The sequence below is a fragment of the Staurois parvus genome, unplaced genomic scaffold, assembly GCF_062004578.1.
Source record: "Staurois parvus isolate SC_StPar_1 unplaced genomic scaffold, SC_StPar_1.0 ptg000299l, whole genome shotgun sequence".
NCBI lineage: Eukaryota > Metazoa > Chordata > Amphibia > Anura > Ranidae > Staurois > Staurois parvus.
The window spans coordinates 15,839,180-15,852,028 of record NW_028318095.1 but is presented as its reverse complement, the minus strand read 5'-3'; the positions used below and the strand labels follow the sequence as shown (position 1 = coordinate 15,852,028).

The 12,849-nt window shown below is 40.6% G+C and overlaps 1 protein-coding gene across 4 annotated transcripts in view; it reads left to right on the top strand.

Annotated features, from left to right (window-relative positions):
* CMSS1 (cms1 ribosomal small subunit homolog) overlaps positions 1-12,849 on the top strand; it is a 487,925-nt gene that overhangs the window by 460,621 nt on the left and 14,455 nt on the right. The gene's annotated exons all lie outside the window — the stretch shown is intronic.

Below are 12,849 nucleotides of genomic sequence, written 5' to 3'. Positions count from 1 at the left end.
AAATTGTAGTACCCACCATTTTATTCAGTATGGTGTCTGCTTTAAAAAAATATATAATGTTTGGGAGTTTAAATTAATTTCCTAGCAAAAAATACTGATTTTTTTCAAGTGAACAAATAGGCCCTGATTCACTAAGATGTGAGTGTAATAGCAGAGACTGACCATTCAGGCAGACTCCGGTCAATCAATCAGTGGTCTGACCAGCGTCTAGCAAGCTCATTAACGAGCGTCTACTGACTACTTTGCCATTAGTGAATGAGGTATCCTGTCTGGCACATTTTTAGGTGCAATACCGGATATATTCGCTAGATGGCGCACAAGCGCGGGCTTTATTAACATTGGCGTTTTTCTGATAGAAAATTCTAATACAGCTGTACTATTACATTCTGAAAATTCTCTTTTGCTATTTTTTTTTTTTGCTGTTTCTCCAAAATGATCAGGAAAGTATTGCATTTACTAATGAATGTCATACATTCTATTTTCAAATGTTAAACATTTTCACACTTATATCTCAAATAATTTATATACTTCTAATTTCCCAATATAGTTATATATCTTCATTCTCTTTAATCACATAACTATTCTATGTTAAAGACAAGTGCAGCGCTATAAATGCATGTGATCAATAATGAACGCATGTAAAAACCAAAAAGTGTAAAGAATTGCAATAATGATGTAAACTGGTAAATCGTGCTAAAATAAGTTCATATAATTATTCCTGAATAATGGAGTGTCCTTGGTGTGAGAGTACCAACTCAGAGAGTGCCTATGAATGGCACATGTGTTCTCTCCGTGACGGACAGTAGTGCATGAACTCGTGAAAGGTAAACCACCCTTGGGACTGGTCTACACTCACCAGAACAAAAGTATTAATGTGCATGGGTTATACACATCGCACATCTGGGGGTGCAGCGGTATGCTGGCAGCTATGGGTTAGTCATCCAGCTCCATCCATCCATCCATCCATCCATCAGGGTGGGTGCCCAAATGGTCCTGGGGAGGAATTAGCTCAGCCACAGGAGCCAGAAAGGTGCTCAATAGTGTAGTACACTGTCACAGGGGTGGATGACCTTTCACGAGTTCATGCACTACTGTTCGTGGTTATATTTATCTTGTGTAAGACCATTTTACTAGTCTATATCATTTGACCAGCGCTCGCTTTATCATTTTTAAACAATGTAACTATTCTACATTATAACTCAAACTGTGTTTCCCACAGTGGTTTAGTGGTTAGAGCTCAGAACTTACAGCACTTGGGTCATGGGTTCTAATCCCAGTCTTGGCAACATCCCAAAAAAATGGAGATCAATTTTCTGGGTTGTGGCAGGAATATTGATCAATCAATTATGATTTTGCCTAATGACTAGAAAGTGGATGAATGTTACTTGCGTACTGTTCTTCTGCCAATTAGGTCATGTGCAAGTTTCATGCCGTGTATATTTCATTGTAACTTTTTTCTCTTTTAAATCTGTCTCCTTATACAACTTGACCCCCTCCCCCACCCCATCATCACCTGTCCCATATGCAAATCTATGGATCACCGCCCCACTCTTTAACTATCTATTTACTGATCAAGTGAATGTGTCTCATTTTCTATCAGCTACAGCTCAGATCTCACATTATTATACAATTGCTGATTGTATCTCACCACTAGTCTGATTGAATTCACAATTCCTGGTCAGTCCTGTTCCCTGACCTCTAATAACCTTTAGGGCCAGTTCACACTACATGTGTTTCAGTTGCTTTTTCAGCATCACAAACGCACAGAAAGAAGGTTATATGGTTGTCAATGTCATAGTTCACATCAGCGCTTGCATTTTCAATGCATTGCAGGCGCTGTAAACAAAGTTGACCACGCTGCATTGTTTCTGCACAGAACTGTACTGGAACACATTGAAACGTCCTTGAATGTACTAAAACGCACATGTCCCTAACTACATTGAATACAAAGAAAATAGAAAAAAATAAGTGGAAGGGATACAAAAATGCAATGTAAACATGTCCAAAACGCATCCAAAATGTACTGGAACACACTAAACATGCATGCCAAAAGGGCATGAAAAAAACCCATCAGGAACACATCTAGACTGTTTCTATAGTGTGAACCAGCCCTTAGGACTTGTTCACACCATTGGTGGTGCAGAAACGCATGCAAGAACACACATTTTCCAGCACAGCAAAGAAATGCAATGCCCTGTGTAGATGTGCGCAGGTACCATGATGAAAACGTTGTTGCACCTACACACATCTATTAAAAACAGCCCCATTCACAGCCACAAATACGCATGGCACCACACTACTGTGCGGTTAGGTGCGACACACTTGGAAAATAACATAAAAATAAGCCAACATGGCTAAAACATATCTTGAAAATATGGGGACTCTGATATCCGGCGACAGTCCGTTCACGAACGAGAAGCAATTCTGCACCCCTAAAACCAACATAGAGGAAAGGGATGGTCAAATTGCTGTGCTGCTTCCAAACCACCTCTGGCATGCCAGGGTCATTATGCAGGTCCTCGATGCCAGTTCTTGCCTGCGGCCACAAAATATCCACTGGCCACAAGTGAAGGTGAGTGGAGGACGTGAAGGTGGATTTCTACCAGCTTCAACCGCAAGCAGTATCACTCCTGAAAAATGAGAGCAAATAATCATTGACACGTCATCATGACAGTCAATTCTCAGTGCAGGCTATCTAGAGTGTCTTTCCTTTTTAACCATTTCAAGAGTTTAAGGAAACATTCTTGGAGCATCTACTGTGTTTGGAAAGGCCAAAGGTCCCCCCCTCCCCCAGGCACACTAATGCTTATGCAGGCCATAGACGGGGAGAAAAACAGCCGATTTTTCTTTTAAAAAATGAAAAATCGGTTGTTCAAGCGGCCGACGTTACCAGCAATGGTAAAAAAAAAATCGGCCGATTTTCATCCCGTCTACAGCCGGCAAAAAGTGTCCCTGCAGAGAGCTCCGCTATTTCTTTGACAGTTCTTTGACATTTATAGCGGTTGCAACAATGTATTTGTATCCATTTCGGATACAGATGTTTTTATTCGGAAACAAATAGATACAATGTTGCAACCGCTGTAAATGTCAAGGAACTGTCAAAGAAATAGCGGAGCTCTCTGCAGGGACACTTTTTGCCATACTGGAATTCCTCTCATTTTTCATCCTTCTTCTTCCTCTTCTTCTTCATCATCATCCTCTTCTTCCTCTTCATCATCTTCTTCTTCTTCTTCATCATCATCCTCTTCTTCATCATCTTCATCATCATCATCCTCTTCTTCTTTTTCTTCTTTTTGTCTTCCTCTTGCAGGTCACTGCTCATGTGCAGATTTTTTATCAGTAAAAAAATCGGCCGATTTGCCCATCATTGCCGCAAAAATCGGGCGATCGGCAAATTCGGCCGTTTTTTTCCAACTTTACCGAAAAAAAAAATCTGCCAAAATACCGAAAAACGGCCGAACAAATAGCCCACCAACGATCCGAAAATCGGCCGATTTTATTTTCGGCCGAAAAATCGGCCGATTTTCGACCCATCTATGGCCTGCATAAGATATGGTGTGGCCCTAGGGTCAATGTGTGTTTAGAATACTTCCAAAATGCACATACAAAAACACTCCATCCAAATGCATGTTGCATTTCTATAGCATGTTAAACAGAAGAAAAATGCACTTACATAATGTTAACATGCGCAAGTAAAAATAGACAAAATCCACATCCTTTTATTCTGGCTTCACATACATGCATTGTGGTCTAACACCGCACTCCTGGGCAAATCACATGCAATTTGTGTGCGTTGCAATTAGAGACAAACATTTTGCACACCTCAAATTGCACCGCATCCGGGCCAAAAATGTGCAGGACCCTTTTTCAGGGTATGCACATGGGTGTGAATAGGCATGCCATCCAATTTGGCAAATCGCAATACGCTTTGTGTACCAATATTGGTGTGTTGGTAACTTCACCTAGAAAGCCGCAGCAGGTGGCATGAAGGGGTTGCGGTTGTGATGCGGTGCAGCGCTTGCACAGAAAACACTGCAAATTTCACATGGCATCTGTGTGACACCAGAATGTGCCAATATGTGGCTTGACAAAGCACAGTGGTCAGTGCAGATTATTTTCAATCCATGTTTTTTTACACTTTTCATTCACTGGTTTAACTCAGGTGATCATTAATCACAATTATCTCCGGAGATCACATGCAGCCCCTCAACCATCTACACATATCTCTGGAAATCTATACAGATCTCCTTGAAAAAATGTCTCCTCTCTTCTTCGGAAAACAATTGTCCTCCACCTCATAAACAGGGGGACAGAGAAGACTTCTCTTTGATAACTAAAATCAGATGAATTATCTGTGCTTAATAAACATACACCAATACTGCAAATGCATTGTACTGTCCAAGGCATTGCACACTAACGCATTGCACACTAGAAATGTCAAATGCGTTAGTGTGTACAGTGCATGAGTGTAAAATGCTTTAGTGCACACTGCAGTGTACAACGCATTGCACACTGTAATACTCTGTACAAAGTAATACCGTGTACACCCACACATTGTAGACTGTAATGCACTGTACTCTGTCATGCAGGATGGAGCAACGCATTGCACACTGTGATACCGTGTACACCCACACATTGTAGACTGTAATGCACTGTACACTGTCATGCAGGCTGGAGCTACGCATTGCACACTGTGATACCGTGTACACCCACACATTGTAGACTGTAATGCACTGTACTCTGTCATGCAGGATGGAGCAACGCATTGCACACTGTGATACCGTGTACACCCACACATTGTAGACTGTAATGCACTGTACACTGTCATGCAGGCTGGAGCTACGCATTGCACACTGTGATACGCTGTCCACTGTCATGCAGAATCCAGCAACACATTGCACACTGTGATACCGTGTACACCAACACATTGTAGAATGTAATGCATTATACGCAGTATACATGTCCAGATATTCAAAGATTAGCCATGAAGGCCTAGCTGGTTACCTATTTGGCGACCGCAGATAGCCGAATAACGCTACACTGCATCCAGGCAGCTCTGGGAGGGTGTCATATGACATCCTGGCAGAACGCGCTCTCCGTGATTGCTGTGTCCTAAGGACACAGCTGATCACGTGATGTGGTAAAGACCAATCACAGCGGCTTTTTACCATGTGATCAGCCATGTCCAATGACACGCTGATCACCGGGAAATGCATTTGCCGGGTCTTGGCTGCACTTTCATCACGCTGTCAGAATGTGTGGAAAGTACTGCCGAGAACCAGCAGTTATCAAAGCAGGGGTCGGCCCCGATGATCAGTGCCCACCAGTGCCACCCAACAGTTCCGCCCACCTGTGGCCAGCAGTGCCGCCTCATCAACGCACATCAGTGTTGCTAAATTACCAGTTTACCAAATGTTATAATATAAACAGCCTTTTATTCATTATGAGCTATTTTGTGGTTTATCGAGCAAAAATTAAAACTCACAGCAGCAAGTCAATACCACCCAAAGAAAGCTCTATTTGTCTGAAAAAACTGATACAAATTTAAGATGGGTACAATGTGGCATGACCGCACAATTGTCATTCAAAGGGTAACAGTGCAGAAAGATGAAAATTGGCCAGGACAGGAAGGGGGTAGGAGTACCCAGTAGGCAAGTGGTTAATATAATTGACCCATCAATACCCAGGAGCTAATGTACAGATAAGTAGCATGTGCACCAAGTGAGATTCTGCTAGGCCCCACCCACAAAATTACAATTACTTGTCCCTCACATGTTATAAACATATTTGCAATGGCCACAGTTACTTTACATATAAGGATCATCTCCTCAGTTGAGAACTGTGCTCTCGCCATGTCCAAATGCCAATAAAGTTATCAAAATTTTCAACCAACACAAAACCTCCAACCACTTCTCATCCACTTACACTCCCCACAACCACTTCCGGGTGCGCGCGCACCAGATGACGGACTTCCAGGAGGATAGCTGCTCGTGCGCCATGGGGGACACCTGTTTGGCGTTTATTTGTGCACGATCGCTCATTTCTATGCACGGCTATGATAGCTTTCGCGAATGTGTGTTTTAGTGATTTTTTTCTTTTTAAACCTTGGCTAATATATCTTTGTTGCCAAAGGCCAAAAATCAACATACAGTGGGGACTATTTTATTACTGTAAATCAAATTGTAGAAAACCTGTAGCTGGCTGCACAGTGAATGTGACATATTCATTAGTACATAATGTTGTGGTGCAAGCAGGTTTTTTATTTTTTTGTTTGGTTTTGAAAAAGCCAGTTTGCACCCACTTGCATATTCACGCTCTTACAAGCTACATTTGAGCAGATTATATAAGTATACAAAGTAACTATTAAGGTTGTTCATATATTGAACATAAAATAAACACAAAAACATCGGTCAGACATTTATTGATCAAATATATCTTCATTTATTTGGTCAGCAGGAACAAGTAGGTACAGTCAATATCTTGGTGAGTCACAAAAATAGGATTGATGTGGCAAAAAGAAAACACTCCTGCTCATAAGAGCTTACAATCTAAAGATACTTCTAATGAACTGTGTGTGCTCAGGTTATAGCAGGAAACAAAGGGGAAGATGAATCAAGTAACATTTTCGTGCACATAAGGTTTACTTACACAATCATTTAGTATAAAGATCCATTCACAAAAAAGTCTACACATCAAAATATAAAGAAAACAAGACATATGTGAAAAACCCCTCCCACCTCTACAAATCCCCTACACATACATTTGTCAGCAGGTTTGTCAGAAAAATGCATTGGAGTCTCAATAAGCAAACAAAATTAAAACAAGAGCAGATTTTAAACAAAATGATTGACATGTGTGAGGATTTCAATGCAAAGAGAAAAAACACAATCATTGTGCAATAACACACAAACACTTTACAAGGCCGAAAATATGCAAACATTTCCAGCCCACTTCCAAACACAGCCTGAGTGGTGTCTGGGGCAATTCAGCACAAAATCTCTTCCTCCCCCAAACCACTACAAGCAAGGACTTAGTCACAAACCACCCGGCCTAGTAACAGGCCAAATCACTCCCTACTGCACATCTTTATATAAGCTAGGTTGTATTTGGAGTGTGCCAAACAAGGCCCCACACCCAATGAAGCCACACCCACCACTGACCTTAGTTTGGTCAGTGAAAGTGTTTTCACCTGATGAATCCGCTTCCTACCTGCATTAACCCTTGGTATACAGGCCCCACAAATCAGAAAGATATATACAGTGAAATGTACGTGTGCAGCATACAACAGAACATTGAGCAGGGATGTGAAAGGGAACCCCAATTGGAACCTTTATTGCTACTATGGTCACAATTCCCTCCAGATTCTCGCATGAGTTAAGACAGTCACATGACCACATCTTGTATGCAATACTGAAAATGACAAATCGATTTGACTAGTATGGTGAATTTCCCATCAATTGGTAAAACACTCCAGAAATCAAACATCACCAAACATTACACTCTGGGCAAAGCTGATTTACAAATCATGCAACTTACAGTAAAGTTGACCATTTCAATGCAATTTTCAAGACATCTGACACAGATCTCTATGCAAATTGCCACTAAAGTAGTACATGTACTACTATAGAAATCAGTGTTTGAAACGCACCCATATGGTCACTCTAATAGCAGACAATAGGGTGCGACTTTGCAGACGATTTACAACTTGCATGTTGTGCAAATCACATGCCAAGTCCCACTCAATGAGCACGCTATTGGAGCGTTCATATTGTTGTGGTTCAAACTTGGTAGGAGCCGCAAGTAATAATAGAGTAATGAATACACTACTTTTCATGCAATTTGCTGAGAGATCGATGTCGAATGTCTTGCAAATTGCACTTGAAATCACCATGTACCCCGACTTTGAAATCATGCAACTTCTATGCAAGTCACATGATGTGACTGTGGTGTCAATAACACCACTTAGAAATCTGCTTTAATGTGACCGGGTAGCCCCCAGTAACATTGTTTGCGATTGCCATGCAATTGGCATGACAGGCGACTTGCAAATCGTAGACCAAGTCGCACCCTATTGGCCACTGTAGGCTCTGTTCACATCCAATTGGATTGTGAACTCGTGCAACTTCACTGTAAGTTGGACAATTGCTGCATCGGATTAGATGTGACAGTGGTGTTGGCCCCCAGTAACATTGGGTGCAATTTGCCATGCAAAGAGCAAGCTGCTGGCCATGCCAATCACATGACAAGTCACATCCAGGGTGTGCAATTTCAGGTGCGATTTGTGCATTGACATCGTACCTGATATTGGATATAATGAATGTGAGTGTATTAACATACACCATTTGTTGCAGCGAGAGTTCAAAGGTATTTGAGAATTGTGGCCATTTATTAGCAATTTAACATCTAGACTCAAATAGAAATCGCAATGCTACACACAATTGAAAACACAACTAGTTAGTAATTCTCTAGAAAACACAGTAAAATTGGCAACTTAAAGAGTAATTTTCAATTGCATATAGTGTGAGCGAAGCAGGAAAATCAACAAAGGAAATAAATCTTTGAAGGCGTGCGGTACCTGCCTGCTGGGATAAGGGTCTGCTATGCATGTGGGGGAAAAATGCACGCCAGGATTTGTGACAAGTTTGATGTGTGGATTCACCAACCAAGTCTTTTCTCTCTCGTTCACTCTTCTGAATGTCTCTCTTTATCACTCTTCAGTATGTATCTCTTGCTCACTCTTCTTTGTCTCACTGGCTCGCTCTTCTCTCTTGCTCACTCTTCTGAATGTCTCTCTTTATCACTCTTCATATGTATCTCTCGCTCACTCTTCTTCGTCTCACTCTTCTCTCTCTCTGTCAGCTCTTTGCTTGCCAAATCCTTCACAAAAGTGGGTGGAGTGTAAACCATCATTATCAAATAATTCAGGCACTTATCTTATCCCATTGTATGACATTCACATACGGTGCAGCTTTGAAGGTGTTTCAACAGACAAGGCCTCATTCTAATTCACATTTTAGGGATCATTTAGACAGAATGCAAAGATGTTGCCAGAACATGTATGTGAAGACAGCCACACACGGAGATCATGCTACTACCTCGCCGGGGTTGGGATTCGAACCGACAACCCTAGAGTTGTGAGGCAGCAGTGCTAACCACTAACCCACGGAGCTACATTGCTAACCCAGCCTGTATTTCTGTGCTGTGAATCAATCCTAGGTCCCTGGGCAAGGTCAGTTTAACTACCAGATATCTCCAATGTGACACAAATGTTGTGCTATGTTGCCAATTCAGATGTATGTTGGTTCTATGTATCCCAATACAAAGGATTGCAATACTAATACAGGAGTACCTCGGTTTACCAACGCCTCAGGGAACGTCATATTTGGGGTACAAATGTCAAACCATTTCAGTTAATTGGTCTGTTTACAAATGTTTGAATAATTTGGTATGGGCATGTGGCCTGGTATGGTTCAGGAGGGGGGGGGGCGCTCGCTCGTCCCCCCCCCCTTTCCTGACCTGCCGGGCTGCATGCTCGGATAAAGGTCTGGTATGGATATTGAGGGGGACCCACGCTGTTTTTTTTTTAAATTTCAGCATGGAGTTCCCCCTTAATATCCATACCAGACCTGAAGGGCTTGGTATGGATGAGAGGGGGGACCCACGCTGTTTTTTTTTTTTTTTTTTTTATTGCGGACCTTTATTTTTACATTCAGCTTTCAAAATAAATTTTATCTAGACCTTCAAAATAAGTAAAATCATAACAGAAATAATTATAAAGGATAAGAAACAAAAATATAATCACTAAAACGAAGGAAATCTAATTAGATTACATGAAGATATGCTTAATGCTGTTTATTAAACACAGTAGTCGCGACCGAGTGCCGGCTGTCAGAGGAATCCACAATCAGATTCACTATTAGTCAGTGGCTAAAAAGCAAACGCCCATGGCAGAGGACTAAAATGTGTTCTGCACATGCTCAGTTCTATCTGCCAAAGACACTGCACGGGCATCTAGATTTTTACTGTGTCGATTTCCTTGAGAAAAACGATTTTTAACACATTCTTAATTTTTTTGGAAATAGCAGATATTGTTTAAAGTGAAGTCCTGATATTTGGCAAAGCAAATTTCTAAGTGAACATGTCTCTACAGTGATTTTTCATGGTGTTAGACGTGCTTCTTAGCAAGTCTGCTTTTGTGAGTCTGATTCCGGGCGTGTGTCTTTTTGTGAATTAGATTGGGCGTCTGCTTATGGGCTCTGCTCAATAGTGAATTAGGTTGCAGGGTCAAAAATGGACGGACGCCCATGAAAATTGGGCTTAAGCCCATAAATATGCGCCCACGCCCAATAGTGAATCAGGGCCATAGTGTCAGAAAAGACTTGATCTTCAGGTGATTAGAAGAGTGAATGATGTGTGGCATAAACTTCTAATGCTGGGCATAGAATGCCCCCACCCTCCAAAACTACCCCTTTTTGGAAAGTAGACACCCTAAACTATTTGCTGAGAGGAATGTTGAATCAATAGAAGAATTTATTTTTTTACCACAAGTTTTTGGAAAATGACAAAAAAAATTTTTTATTTTTTTTTTACACAAAATTGTCACTTAAATGATTTACTGCTCACACATGCCATGGGTATATGTGGAATAACTCCCCAAAATACATTCTGCTACTTCTCCCGAGTATGGGGGTACCACATGTGAGAGACTTTTTGGCAGTCTAGCCAAGTACAGGGCCCCAAATCCAATAAGTACCTTCAGGCTTTTAAAGAGCTTTATTTCCTCGTTACACTTCCAGACTACCTATCGCAGTTTCGGAGGCCCTGAAATGCCAGGATATCACCTAACCCCCCAAATGACCCCTTTTTGGAAAGTAGACACCCCGAGGACTTTTATAGGAAGCATTGTAAGTATTTTGCAGATCTCATTTGTTGGCACAAGTTTTTGGAAAATGAAGAAAAAAACCAAAAACACATTTTTTTCTATTCTTTTTTTATATTTCAAAACCTTGCGAGAAAAAATGAGATCTGCAAAATACTCACCATGGCTCTTTTTAAATTCCTTGGGGTGTCTACTTTCCAGAGAGGGGTCATTTGGGGGGGTTTACTGCTATCCTGGCATGTCAGGGCCTTTGAAACTGTGGTAGGTAGTGAGGAAGTGTAATGAGGAAGTTACTCACCTTGAGGCTTTCAAAGTGGTCATTGGATTTAAGGCTCCTGTATGTGGCTCCCAAAAAGTCTCACACACATGGTATCCCCACACTCGGTAGAAGTAGCAGAATGTATTTTGGGGTGTAATTCCACATATACCCATGGCTTGTGCGAGAAATAAATAATTTAAATGACAACTTTGTGTAAAAAAATAAAAATGTTTTTGTCATTTTCCAGAAACTTGTGGAAAAAAAATAAATCTTCCATGGACTCAATATGCCTCTCAGCAGATAGCTTAGGGTGTCTACTTTCCGAAAAGGGGTCATTTGAGGGTGTTTGTACTATCCTGGTATTTTAGCACCTCAAGAAATGTGATGGGCAGTCAGAAAGTAAAAGTTGTATAAATTCCATTATGTATACCATAGTTTGTAGACGCTATAACTTTCACACAAAGCAATAACTATATACTTACTGGGATTTTTTTAACCAAAAACATGTAGCACAATACATTTTGGCCTAAATTTATGACGAAATTTTCGTTTTTTTGGATATTTTTTATGACCGAAATGAGAAAATATTGTTTTTTTAAAAAAAAAAAATTTCTGTTTATAGCGCCAAAAAGAAAAAGCGCACAGGTGATCAATTACAACCAAAAGAAAGCTCTATTTGTGTGAAAAAAAGGACATCAATTTCATTTATGTACCGTATTGCATGACCACGCAATTGTTTTTTTTAAACTAGCTCAGCGCTGTATAGCAAAAAAATGGCTTTAATTGCAGTATCTATACCATAGTTTGTAGACGCTATAACTTTCACACAAAGCAATCAATATACACTTATTGGGATTTTATTTACCAAAAACGTAGCAGAATAGATTTTGGCCTAAGTTTATAACTAACTTTGAGTTTACTATATATTTTTTATAGCTGAAAGTAAAAAATATTGTTTTTCTTCAAAATTTTCGGTCTTTTTTTGTTTATAGCATGAAAAATAAAAAGCGCACAGGTGATCAAATACCACCGAAAGAAAGCTCTATTTGTGTGAAAAAAGGACATAAATTTCATTTGGCTGCAGCATGTCCGCGCAATTATCAGTTGAATTAGTGCAGGTCCGAGTAGCAAAAAGAGGCCTGGTCAGGAAGGGGGGTAAATCCTCAGGAGGGCAAGTGGTTAAAAAAAGTGGGGAGGCATGCTCTTAGGGGGTGGGTGCAGGTTGATGGGTCCTTTAAAACTGGAGCACTACTTTAGGTAGTTAAATTACTTAATTTAACAAGGAACTATGTAGAGGAATATTAACCTACCTGTCAGAGTCTCTGTTTTTCCCTTACTGCTAAGATGGAGTTTAGAGAAAACTTAATCCTCATCCTGAATGTTCCAGGATTCCAGACTCCATCTTTCACAACCCCTATAGCTGTCCATAGATGGACTGAAATTCAGGCAGTTCAGCCTGATGATTGATAAAAATAAAAACAATAAAATCTACTTCTAGCCTAAGTCTCTCTAACTCTGCACATTCAAAAGAAAACCCTCAAGACACTATACATTTCTTTGTGAACAAATGTAAAATTGAAGGAGGGAAGCTGCACAACACTCGATGACTGACAAGAGGCTGTAGTTCCTCTATTTATATCTCTTAAAAACCTTACTCAATGGAAGCATGAGAAACACTCAAAGAAAGGAACATTAAGTGGTGCATGGGGCA